The sequence below is a fragment of the Hippocampus zosterae genome, chromosome 3 (assembly GCF_025434085.1).
Source record: "Hippocampus zosterae strain Florida chromosome 3, ASM2543408v3, whole genome shotgun sequence".
Classification (NCBI taxonomy): domain Eukaryota; kingdom Metazoa; phylum Chordata; class Actinopteri; order Syngnathiformes; family Syngnathidae; genus Hippocampus; species Hippocampus zosterae.
The window spans coordinates 24,005,371-24,018,498 of record NC_067453.1 but is presented as its reverse complement, the minus strand read 5'-3'; positions in this window follow the sequence as shown (position 1 = coordinate 24,018,498).

Sequence of the window (13,128 nt, the reverse complement as noted above, 5' to 3'; positions counted from 1 at the left end):
AGAGTGCAATCACAAATGATTCACGTTTCATCGTTCCCTTTCACTTTTTTTACGGCCTGCTTCCAAAATGAAATAAATGAACTGAAATGAAATGAAATTTGTATTTAGAACACCGCTTGTCATGTTCTGTCTTGATTGCGTTTCAGCTTCAGCTGGAGTGGAGGGCGTTTCCCTCCAGCAGGCACACCTGTGCCGCGTTTTCCAATCAAGCCTTGACGTGTATTTAAGGACTTTCAAGGTGCCTGGCCCTTGTCAGATTATTGACCTTGCTCACTGTTGTGCTTCGAGTGTGATTTTCTAGACCTCTCATAATGTCATTGTTTTCATATGCTTGGACTTTTGATATTTTGTTTTATGCCTTGTCGGTGTTCAATTGAACCTTGCATCCATTTTGGAATATGGCTATAGCAAAATGTGGAAGAAAATGCAGCACTGGGAAAACAAATACTTTTCTGATTTTTTTTTATACATGCATTTCATTTCACAACAGTGATAAATGTTACTTGAAGCTTCCGGGTTTATGATCCTGTCAAAAGGTGTTACCGGAAGACAGAATGACATTTTAACTGCAGTTTGGCGTTGACACCAAGCAAAATGTCAGAACCAAACCCCGCCGGGTGCCGTTTAGTCCCATGCCGTAGCAGGGCTGATGTGCCCGTAAAAAGTAAACAAATGGTTCTTCATTATTTGCAGAAATTCTGAGTTAATTAAATCAGTTTTAATCCGCGTGATCTATTCGGCCCAACATTTTCCAAGAATTGTAATCCTACCAGAAGGAAGCATTATTTTGGGAATTAAATGGTATTTTCTGCGAAAGAAAAAATATTTTGAGTCAAGTCGTTTGTGGGAGAATAAAGTCATGTCCATTCACCCATCCATGTTCTAATTAATTTATTCTGACGAGGGTCGCGGGTGTGCTGGAGCCTATCGAAGCCGTCTTCGGGCAGTTGGCAGCCGATTGCAGGGCACACATACACGGACAACCATTTGCGCTCACAGTAACACCTTGGGAGAATTTAGAGTGTGTTTAGAGCCCATGCATGTTTTTGGAATGTGGGAGGAAACCGGAGTACCCAGAGAAAACTCACGCTGGCACGGGAAGAGCATGGATAGTCCACACAGGATTTGAACCTACGACCTCCTTACAGTGAGGCGGACATGCTAACCAGTCGTCCACCGTGCCGCCCTAAAGTCATATTTACACGGGAAAAAGAAAAAAAAGACCTATTTGTCTCCTCTGCATTCCTGTCACGTAACATGATCTGTTCCTGATCTCGGGAGACTCACCGTTGCATCCAAACATTTTCCATTTGCCGCTCATGTTTTGCGTGCGCAGCATTTGTCGTGACAGCTGCCTGCCTTCAGATGGTCAACCTGCTTGGAGACGCACTTGAAAGCAGATGAGGCACGTCGGAGACCACCGCCGCGAGACTTTGATAATTGTCATCGTAACAAGCTGGACGTTCCCCACCATCCGACCCCCCTTAGGCTAGAACACATACACTGGCGATATGGAAACCCAAAAGGGAGAGACGAGAGGGGCAGTGTAAGCGGGGGTGTCGTGGCACGTTGTTTTGCGACACGAAGCATTTGGCAGCACTTAAAAGCGTCTTCGCCGCAGGGACCAGCCTTTCGGAGTCGAACGCCCCCGAGGAGCCTTCTGTTTGTCTGTCTCAACTCCTCCTGTTTCGTAAATGCAATAACATTATGTCCCACTGGTGCGGGAAAAAAGCAAGCGCACCTGGCTGAATCAATGCCCGATTTAGACCTCCACCAAGGAAGATGATGTTGATACCTTCAAAAGAATTAAGTCTTTCCGGTGCGATCCCGTATGGAGAGTCATATCCTTACCAGAAGGAAGGATTTTTACGGGAATTAAGTGGGATTTTTGTCACATGGGGAGCGGAATTAGGACCCTGGAGCAGACGTGACACCGAAGTTGACAACTAAAACTCTTTTATCCAAAGTAACTAGAGAGATGCAGAAGACACGGAAGAGATGACATTCTGGTAGAAAGCTTGACGTCCTGATATCCAAGGTTTTACCCTGGAAGATATCACGCATATCTGACATAATAAAGGTAACATAAAAGCAGCCCAGAGCAACTGCACATCAAGGAACAATCAGACGCAACAGTCAAGATTCGGATGATTTCTTCAAAAAAAAATGTGTCCCAAGTGATGGAAACATCAGAAAGAAGGAACACGAGAAACTGGAGAAATACCAAGGGCTCAGAGAGGAGCTGGAGAGAGCCTGGAAGGTGAAGGTGACAGTCGTGCCTGTGGTGGTCGGAGCACTCGGGGCAGTGACACCCAAACTAGATGAGTGGTTGCAACAGATCCCGGAACAACATCGGACATCTCAGTCCAGAAATGTGCAGTGCTGGGAACAGCAAGGATACTGCGCAGAACCCTCACACTTCCTGGCCTCTGGTAGAGGACCCGAGCTGAATGAGGGACGGACACCACCCGAGGGGTGAGACGAGGATTTTTTATATCAATCTACGTCCCAACCCTCATCTATGGTCACGAGCTATGGGTCGTGACCGAAAGAACAAGATCCCGGTTACAAGCGGCCGAAATGCGTTTTCTCCGTAGGGTGTCCGGGCTCTCCCTTAGAGATAAGGTGAGAAGCTCGGTCATCCGGGAGGGGCTCAGAGTCGAGCCGCTTCTCCTCCACATCGAGAGGAGCCAGATGAGGTGGCTTGGGCATCTGATTCGAATGCCTCCTGAGCGCCTCCCTGGTGAGGTGTTCCGGGCATGTCCCACCGGGAGGAGACCCCGAGGAAGACCCAGGACACGCTGGAGAGACTATGTCACCCAGCTTGCCTGGGAACGACTCGGGATCCCCCGGGGAGAGCTGGAAGAAGTAGCTAGGGAGAGGGAAGTCTGGGCTTCCCTGCTAAAGCTGTTGCCCCCGCGACCCGGCCCCGGATAAGCGGTAGATGATGGATGGATGGATGGATATATCTATATATATATTGCGCGTCGTCCCGCACGCGGTCTGTTCTTCCGTCTGTCCCTTTTCAAAGCGTACCTACTTCACCGCGCCGCTGCGCGCCGCCACTGCGCCGCTCAGGCAGTGGCTCACTACGATCGCGCGGGCATCTTAGCGAAAAAATGTTGTCTACCCACAAGCATTGCAATAAAATTGTTAGTTATTTAGTAGAGCTAAACATCTCTTTATTTTCACGATAAGCAATGAAGATGAACAAAAAGTTGAACCAAGCAACAACACTTTTGTGGGCCGAAGGCCCACCTTACCAGCCTTCCGCAGGAACTAGCTGATGAGCCGCCCGGAGGGCGGCGAACCAGCTAGTATATATATATATGGCCTTGGCGGAGGTCTCCGCTGTGAGGTGCCACATGTAACACCTCCCTCCTCCACTTTGACTCACTTTGAATGCTCCACGCACTTCTTTTTCATCTTTCATCCCACATTTGGAACACGTTTCCTTTCGCAGTCTGCCAAGCCGACACAACAGATGGTTGCTGTGACAATTCCATAAGGGAGAGAAACAACTAAAACTCCAAAATAACGTGTAAAACTGATTGGATGACGGCTGTCATGTGACATGTTCGTTTTTTTGGCTACTAACGTTTTAGTTTTTTTTTTTTTTAACACTGAAGCGACCTCATTCATGGAAGCCACAAACATGTTGGGCTCACTATAAATCACAATTACTGCGGGTCTTTATTTCAGTAAGATCTTTCTTTTTAATTTGATCGAATCTGCCTGAAATTTAGGTATTTATTTGAGCGAGTCATTTATTTTTACTAAGACCACTCCCAAAGCCCACTCCCAAATCATTTTTTTGGAGCAGGGGGGGAGACAACTTGGCCCGTTATCCACCCATATTTCATTTCTATGCGCACCAATACACAAAAATGTACTACTAGTCGCGCTTGTCGGTGCACATGTAACAGTGTGTGTGTTACGTGAGTCAAAAAAGCATTTGTTGGAGGCTTGCTATTGGCTGCTTCTTTCTCAGTGGGCTTTGACTGAAACGCCTCAGCGGGGGGCAGATGTCGTCCCCACAAGCGGGAGCATCAAAAGGCAAAGGAAGGAAGGAAGGCCTGGTGGGCTTTGGCCTCCTGTGTGCTGGCAGAACCATGGCAACCGCGACAATTGATTGTCCCGCAATCTCCTGTGGGGCTGAGTTGGCTGCTGCTCTTTTTATTATTTTTATATTGCTGTTTTTTTTTGTAACCACATGCAGTAGCTGGCCGAGTGTCACGTTACGCTTGACTTTAAAGGACGAGAGAGGGAGACGCTTTGGATTGGTCGGAACAAAAGACCAACCTCAAGGACGTTCAGACTCACTTGAAGTCCTACCAGTGTTAAAAGAAGAATATAGTTTTCGCTTAACGCATCGCAAAAAAAAAGAAAAGCGAAAGGAGAAGATTATTTTCGTCACACAGGAGTTCATCTTGTGTGACACAATGCATGACGTTGACTTTCAAAGTCTAGTTTAACACAAAATGGAATGTCACGATTCCAAATGGTTTTGAAATGAATGTTTATTGGGGTTAGAGGATTTGACTAATGGTTTAGTTTTGAGGTTTTGGTTTCACGGTTGGGGTTATAGTTAATGGTGTCAAAGGTGTTTTCTATTGTTTGTTAGCATTAACATAAGGAGACTTTCTGAAGACAAAGCTATATGGATGTTTTAAATTTCAAGGTGTCATTCTCGTTGTTTTATGTTTAGTTTGACAGTGTTCACTGCCATCATACAGCTGTAACATTTTTCTGTCAATCAAGTCAAAGCAGGCATAAAAAATAATCATCAATACTCCAAATGGCACCCACATCTTGAAAAATGCATCGATTATCATTTTTGTTTTGTTTTGTTGTTTTTTAACCAAAGTCCACAAGCCAAACACAAACACACGATGAGAAATGCCATAGATGAGCGGAAAAAAACATAGCATTGATATTGCGGTAGTTAATACAAACCTTTAAAAAAAACAACACATTTTTTAACAGACATGGTGGAGCAACACCTCCAGACTGACAATAGAAGAGTATACTGAGTCATATATGCTTTATCCATGCTTCTATCCATCCATCCATCCACTTTATAACACCTATCGCTGCAAAAAATGACTAATATTACAGCAGCTTCATTGCGATGGTCTTTATGTTTCATCGGCAATCTGCATGTATGACATGTTTGTTGGTATTGTACCGCCCCCTGGTGGCCAACGTGTGCATACCAGAAGGAGTTGACTGTTTCTGGGGACACAAGTCTGAATCAAAAGTAAGTAAGTCACTTCCAGATATTTCTTACAGCATGCCCTGTGCAACGCAAGGGAGAGATGCACACACTTTGACTTTTCTCACATCAAATGACTCGGCGCGCATCTGTGCGTGGGTTGATGTACATGTGCGTGTGTGTGTACTGGCAGCCGTACAGGCTGACACTGTAAAGGCTCTAATTAAAGATTAATGTCAGCGTGCATCTCTGGGCTCCCAGCAGCGTTTTGCTCAAAAGCATCCCGGCCGGACACCCGCATTTTCTCATTCGAAAAACGACTGCAAGTTGCCGGCCAGCAAGCACATGAAAAGCCAACAACAGTGGCAGCAAGTGACTGACTCACTTTAATTAGTGCAAGCAGGCAACCGTACAATCCAGAAAAATAACAACAGCTATAGCTATATATATATGTATATATAGCTGCAGCTATATATAAATATATACTGTATATATATATATATATATATATATTAGAGCTGTCAGTTTAGCACGTTTTTATTGGCATTAATTTAAATGAATTTTAACGGGATTAAATTTTTTCTCGCGAGATTAACGCGGCACACGTCACAAGCGGATGTTACGTTGCTCTATAAATACACCAGAACAAAACAACAAGCGCGCTGCACAAGTCCATGCCCATGTCTGTTTTGCCAGCCACGGCAGCACGAGACACCAAAAACTGATACTTAAAGAGTTTATGAATGGAAAGTTTACTTTTAAACAGTTGCCCGATTGCTCCACTGACAAGACAAAAGTTATCTGTTCTTCTCTCTCTCTGTATCATACAGGTATACGATGTATGCCACTGACACGATTGTTTGGAACTATTTTGTGTGGAAGGTTACAGTGTTCTGCGTCCATATAAATACAGCGGGTGGAGCTTCTCTGTGTTTGTCTGACAGTGGTAGCGACCTAGCGAAAATAAAACGTCTTCAGTGTTGTCATCAAACCAAGTGTAGTCATTCGAAATTAGGTCTACACAAAACTGTAGAGAGACTTCCGCACAAGAAGGACCAACACAATCAACATAGCCTGACTGTTTTAGGGGGAGTGACCGCCCGCCCCCCCCTTTCAGTTTGCCCCAGCAGCACGGGAGAAGTGCGTGCGTTTTTTTGTACGGCGGGCAGTTTTGAATACAGCGGCACGTAATGAACCCTGGTGTCCGGTGTCTCGTTATTCTTCAACATACATACAGAAACAGACTGCTGTGTTCAAAGTAAACTTGATAAAAACGAAGTATGCAACCATGGTTTAAATCTACTATAGGCTGAGTACTAGTTTACCTTAGATGTGCACTTTATAATGTTATATTGCTCTGTTTTGATTTTATTAAAAAAGCTGTTAAAGCAGCTGTTGTGTGAAAAAATATTGTTTTCACTGTTGTTGTGGACAGTAATATTGTGTGAGAGATTATGTGTGAATAACTGCACAAAGTAAAAAATGTTCAATGAAAATCAAAATTGTTATTTCAGTAAATATTTGCATTTGGCATATAGAAAACTGATTCATGATTCCATGATGATGAGAGCATTACAATGGAGCGAAAATAGGACAAAAATGTAAAAGGAAATTCAGAAACGATAAAAAATGTGTGAGTATTCATTCATTCATTCATTCATCTTCCGACCCGCTTGATCCTCACTAGGGTCGCGGGGGGTGCTGGAGCCTATCCCAGCTGTCTTCGGGCAGTAGACGGGGAACACCCTGAATTGGTTGCCAGCCAATCACAGGGCACACAGAGACGAACAACCATCCACGCTCACACTCACACCTAGGGACAATTTAGAGCATCCAATCAGCCTGCCATGCATATTTTTGGAATGTGGGAGGAAACCGGAGCACCCGGAGAAAACCCATGCAGGCCCGGGGAGAACATGCAAACTCCACACAGGGAGGCTGGAGCTGGAATCGAACCCAGTGCCTCTGCACTGTGAAGCCGACGTGCTAACCACTGCACTACCGGGCCGCCCAATGTGTGAGTAATCACGATTAATTTTTTAGTCCATTTGAGTTAATTATGACAGTTGCATTTTTAATTAGATTAAATAATCGTTTGACAGCTCTAATATATCTATATATCTATATATGTGTGTGTGTGTGTGTGTGTGTGTATGCGCACGCGATGGGGAGAATACTGTACCAAAATTTTTTTTTCTCCAGAAAATACTATAAAATCCTTCCTTCATCTGGAAAAATATTATAATGACAATTTCCTAAAATTTCACATTACGTTATTAATAATTAAAAAAAAATAACGTTAGACTTTTTCTCCAAAAAAATTGTCTTTTTTCTTGAATAATTGTGATTTTACTCTCGAAAAAAAACAGGACTCTTTTCTTGAAAGATGACAACTTTTTGAAAGAGACATTTTTTAAAGAAAAATCGGTCATAAGATTAAAGGAAAAGGAAAAAAGTACAACCTTATTTGAAAAAATACTTAATTGTTCACAGAAAATTTTATTTATGACTTTCTTTGTGTATTTTTTTCAAGGGAAACAAACATGCTTTTTAAAAACAGATCAGAGTTTTTTTTATCCTATAAAATGTTTTCATTTTAAAACTAAAACATCTCAAATAAAACACATTGTACTCATAACATTACACTTTTTTACAGGGAATTTTTTTTAAGATTTCCACTCTTCCCGGATGGGCTACAAATGTGCATGTCAAATTGTGAGCATGGCATTTTTTTGGGTGGGGGGGGGGGGTGACTTTTTTCTTGTCAAATAGGTCTTTTTAAAAAAAAAGTATTTTTGCCTTGAATTTTTTTTAACCAATTTTGACTTAATTAAAAACAAAAGCCTGGAATTTGGGGGGGGGGCAGCGAATGAGTCATTTTAATTACTGCAGACAGGCAAAGATACAATCTTGTTGTCGTTGCCACAATTACTGACATCCTCGTGTTTGAAACACAGCGAGCCATCTGGCTGCGGGAGCGGCACGCGCCTGGCGTACCATCAGAGGCCTCGGCGACGTGCAAATATGTGTTTTGTCAGCGGGGGGTTAGGGCAGTAGCTTGTGTTGCTGTTAATATAACTGCACATTTTAATAACACACCATCTTAAGGCGTTGTTGTCTCCCTGCAGAACCAAACATGCACGATTCCTGGGAGTGGAGAGCTTCGGGTTGGACTACCCAAAGCAAAGATTGTTTTTTTTTGATGAGTTAAAACTCCCTTTCTAGAGGTCGCTTAGGCCACATGCAATTGTCATCTGTATTTCATATTCAAAAAGAAATGACATACAGATGGGAAAGTGTCAGTATGCAAAAAAGTCAAAGTCAAAAATTTAACTCAATGGGTGGTTTTCTCAGAGAGAAACAGACAACCAAATACATTTTTCCCCACATCAGTGTGTTGGCCAGAAAATCACTTTTAGACATACTCAGAGGAGGGTGGGAATAAAGTTACAGGGGCAAATCTGTAGCGTTTCTTGCTTTATTACATCTCTTACAATACAATTCTGCGCTCTTTGTGTGTATGCCCAGTCAGCAAAATTGGTCTGGCCCAGCTCTGGGGCAGACACGGTATGTACACTCGGCCCACATACCTCAATGAATGACGGTCCTGCAGTGGCCCACGTCTGGCATCCATGATGTGGGCCGCATTCGGCCCAAATCTGAGCCGCATTGTAAAACCATATTTGGCTCTACTCCGGCCCGACGCTGGGCCAGAACAGGTTCCTGATATCAGCCTGAATTCAACCTCAACTAAGCCACATCTTTCATGAGCCATATTTGACCCACATTTCTTTTTTAAAAAGTCTCAAAAACAACTGTTAAAAATATGTTTATTGTCATCATTCGTGAACCTCACATATAACTCCACATACACTGGAAAAATGTGCTTTTCTTTATTGAACAGTGAACACAAAGTCCAAATTGGGATGCAGCTTACTCTTGAACGGTATTTTTCTGTCCATCAAATTGTTGCGCTCTCCATGTCCTCTTTTCTTCTCATGTTCTCCTTCCTGTCACCATCCCGATCAGGAGCCAGATGTAGCCTTCTTTTGATTGTGACATCAATTTCCTGGTCTGAGGCCCAAGATGTTAGGCTGTTAGGTCTAACAGCGGCTGTAAGAACTGTAAGAAAACAAGAATGGACAGTGTGTTAGGAAAACAAACATTTGTACATGTCAGGAAAAATAACCCCTGAAATTTCTTATAATAATAATAATAATAATAATAATAATAATACATTTCATTTATAAGCGTCTTTCAAGACACTCTAGGACAATTTACAACCAAAACTCAACTAGGTGTGACGCTGGTGGGTGGAATATTTGCCACCAAAAACTAAATGTGAATAACTTTTAAATAGTTTATACTGAATTTGAATTACGTAAATTGAAAGTCAGTGCCTCGGATAAAGGATGTATTTGTATATTTTACTCTGAATCATATTGAATAACTGAATCTGAATTGAACAATCTGAATCTGAAACGATATTTTTTTCTTCTTTAAAACTGTATTTGATCCTCACTGAAAATTAAATTCTGTTTATTTTCATATACAGCCTTACAAATACAAAACAACGTTTTTTCAACATCATTTTGTTTTTTAATTGAGGTTTTAAATTAACTTTATTATCAAGTATGAAGTATCCGGTTTGTATTGCAGCAAACGGAATCGAAATTAATTTCATTGTATTTCAGTGCCGAAAGGGTTCTTTTTGGCAGCACCTCTGACTGTTCAATCACCTACATTTTCACAAGTGATGTGTCGGTCACGAACGAGCCGGTACAAAGAGCCGGCTCCTTGAAGTGAACGATGAGCCGTTTTTAGACGAAAAAAACGACCATGAATAGTAAGGTGTTTCAGCCCCAAAAAACGACCCTGTATAGGAATGCGTTTTCAGACAAAAGAAACGACCATGTATAGTTAGGCGTTTTTCGACGAAAAAAATGACCATGTGTAGAAAGGCATTTTTAGACGAAAAAAACGGCCATGTACAGTATAGTAAGGCATTTAAACTCGAAAAAAACGACCATGTATAGGAAGGCTTTTTTCGATGAAAAAAATGACCATGTATAGTTAGGCGTTTTTAGACGAAAAAAAAGACAACGCCTTACTATATACATGGTCGTTTTTTTCGGCTAAAAACACCTTACTATACGTGGTCGTTTTTTTCAGCTAAAAAGGCCTTATATATATACATGGTCTGTTTTTTCGGTTAAAAACACCTTATTTACATGGTCGTTTTTTTTCAGGTAAAAACGCCTTACTATAAATGGGTTTTTTTTCGGCTAAAAACACCTTACTATTCATGGTCGTTTTTTTTCGACTCAAAACACCTTACTATACGTGGTCATTTTTTTTTTTCAAGCTAAAAACACCTTACTATACATGGTGGGTTTTTTCGGCTAAATACGCATTACTATACGTAGTCATTCTTTTCGGCTAAAAATGCCTTGTTATACGTGGTCGTTTTTTTTCAGCTAAAAACGGCTTCCTATACATGATCGTTTTTTTTCGTCTAGAAACGGCTTACGAGACATGGTCGTTTTTTTCGGCTAAAAACGGCTTACTATATACATTGTAGTTTTTTTCGGCTAAAAACGCATTCCTACACATGGTCATTTTTTTTTCGTCTAAAAACGGCTGACTAGACAAGATCGGGGTTTTTTTCAGCTAAAAACACCTTCCTATAAATGGTCGGGTTTTTTTCGGCTAAAAATGCCTTACTATACATGGTCGGGTTTTTTTCAGCTTAAAAACAACTTACTATACATGGTCATTTTTATTTTTTTATTGTTGTTGTTAAAACGGTTTTTTTTTCATGATCGTTTTTTTTTCGGCTTAAAACACCTTTCTACACGTGGTCGTCTTTTTCGGCTCAAAACACCTTTCTGTACATGATCGTTTTTTTTCGTCTAAAAACGGCTTACGAGACATGGTCATTTTTTTCGGCTAAAAACGTCTTACTATATATATTGTCGTTTTTTTCAGCTAAAAACACCTTTCTATACATGGTCATTTTTATTTTTTTAATGTTGTTGTTAAAACGCCTTTTTTTCATGATCGTTTTTTTTCGGCTTAAAACACCTTTCTACACGTGGTCGTCTTTTTCGGCTCAAAACACCTTTCTATACATGGTCGTTTTTTTTCGTCGAAAAACGCCTTACTCTACATGGTCGTTTTTGTTTTTTTTTTCATCTTAAAACGCCTTACTATACATGGTCGTTTTTTTCGGCTAATAACGCCTCACTATATAGATGGTTGTTTTTGTTTTTTTTTTTGGTCTAAAAAACGATTACTAGACATGGTCGTTTTTTTTCGGCGAAAAACGCCTTACTATACATGGCCGGGTTTTTTCGGCTAAAACGCCTTACTATTCATGGTCGTTTTTTTTCGGCTCACAACACCTTACTAGTCGGTTTTTTTTTCGGCTAAAAACGCCTTACTATACATGGTCTTTTTTTGGTCAAAAAAACGCCCTACTATACATGGTTGTTTTTTTCGTCTAAAAACACCTTCCTATACATTGTTGGGGGGTTTTTCGGCTAAAAACACCTGACGACACATGGTCGGTTTTTTTTTTCGTCTAAAAACACCTTTCTGTACATGGTTGTTTTTTTTCGGCTAAAAACGCCACACTATTCATCACTGGTGTTAAACTCCTTTCACATGTTGGGCCACATACGGCCTCGGTCGATGTCAAGTGGGCTGGACCATGAAATGATTTCATACTTTGCTATAAACAACCAAAACAACATGTCTTTCCTTTGTTTTGGTATAAAGAAGCACAAGAACATTTGGAAAATGTTGAAATTTAATGAACGTATCTTATACAAAACATTTCATGAAGCACCTTACATTTCCTTCAACAAATGTGCAATTTACTTTTATCATTCACACATATGCATTGCAACTGATCCCACTGATTGTACAAACTTTAACAAGTAATTGGTATTGAAAAATATAGTCATGCACTTCATGATTATTTATAAAGAAAGGAAGTTTTAAACCATTTATGCGTGCATCTAAAATCTAAATGTAATTCCTGCCTACACCTTACAAACTAAGGAGAGTGATATTAAATGTGTAAATGTGAGAGTGCTATTTATAGCGTCTGCTGTCATGGGTCTGTCTCAGTGATGGACTGAGACTGGTGTTGTCTTCTTCTCTGATCAAAACAGTGTCCCCTAGCGGAATTTTCAATGATTTGCACCTTATAAAAAACATTACATTATATTATATATATTACTCAGATAGATTGATCTACTCTCATGAGAATGCAGCTTTTTTTCTTGTCGTATTTCTTCTTTCTCTTTTTGCTTGTCAGTGCCCACCGGGAAGATGTGACGTCGCCATAGCAACAACTCGGGCGTCTGTCTGGGGTGGCAGTGTCATCGATGCTGTCGATACGCAGTGTGTCTTTCAATGCACGCACCCGCAGTTACACGCTCATTGAAGAGGCCACGTTGTTCTCGCCCAAGATATTGCAGCGTGTTTCGGGCGATTAGCACGGAATCAAGTGGGGGGAGGGGTGTGTCGAATTAAGTCATCTGATCATCATGTGGAAGGAGTCAGCTTTTGACACTGCTTGGATATGCTCTGTTAGTACTTTGTTGCATAATGTGGATTCATATTTTCATTTGTGCAGTGAAAAAAATTCTCCCAAAAATGAGTTGAAAAAGAAATTCAAAACAATTCTAAATATACCGGGGGGGGGGGGTTGTATAGTTCCTTCCTTCCGTCGCCGCGTGTGCCAAGCAGTCGATCATCGCATGACATGTTTGCCTTTCAGAACAACAGATGTCCATCACCAGAATGGTTCGCGCCCCCCTAAAAAGGCATCCAACACGACCAATTGCCAAATCATTATCCATTAAAAACTTTGCTCAGACATCTGGCCGGGGGGATGCTTTGCC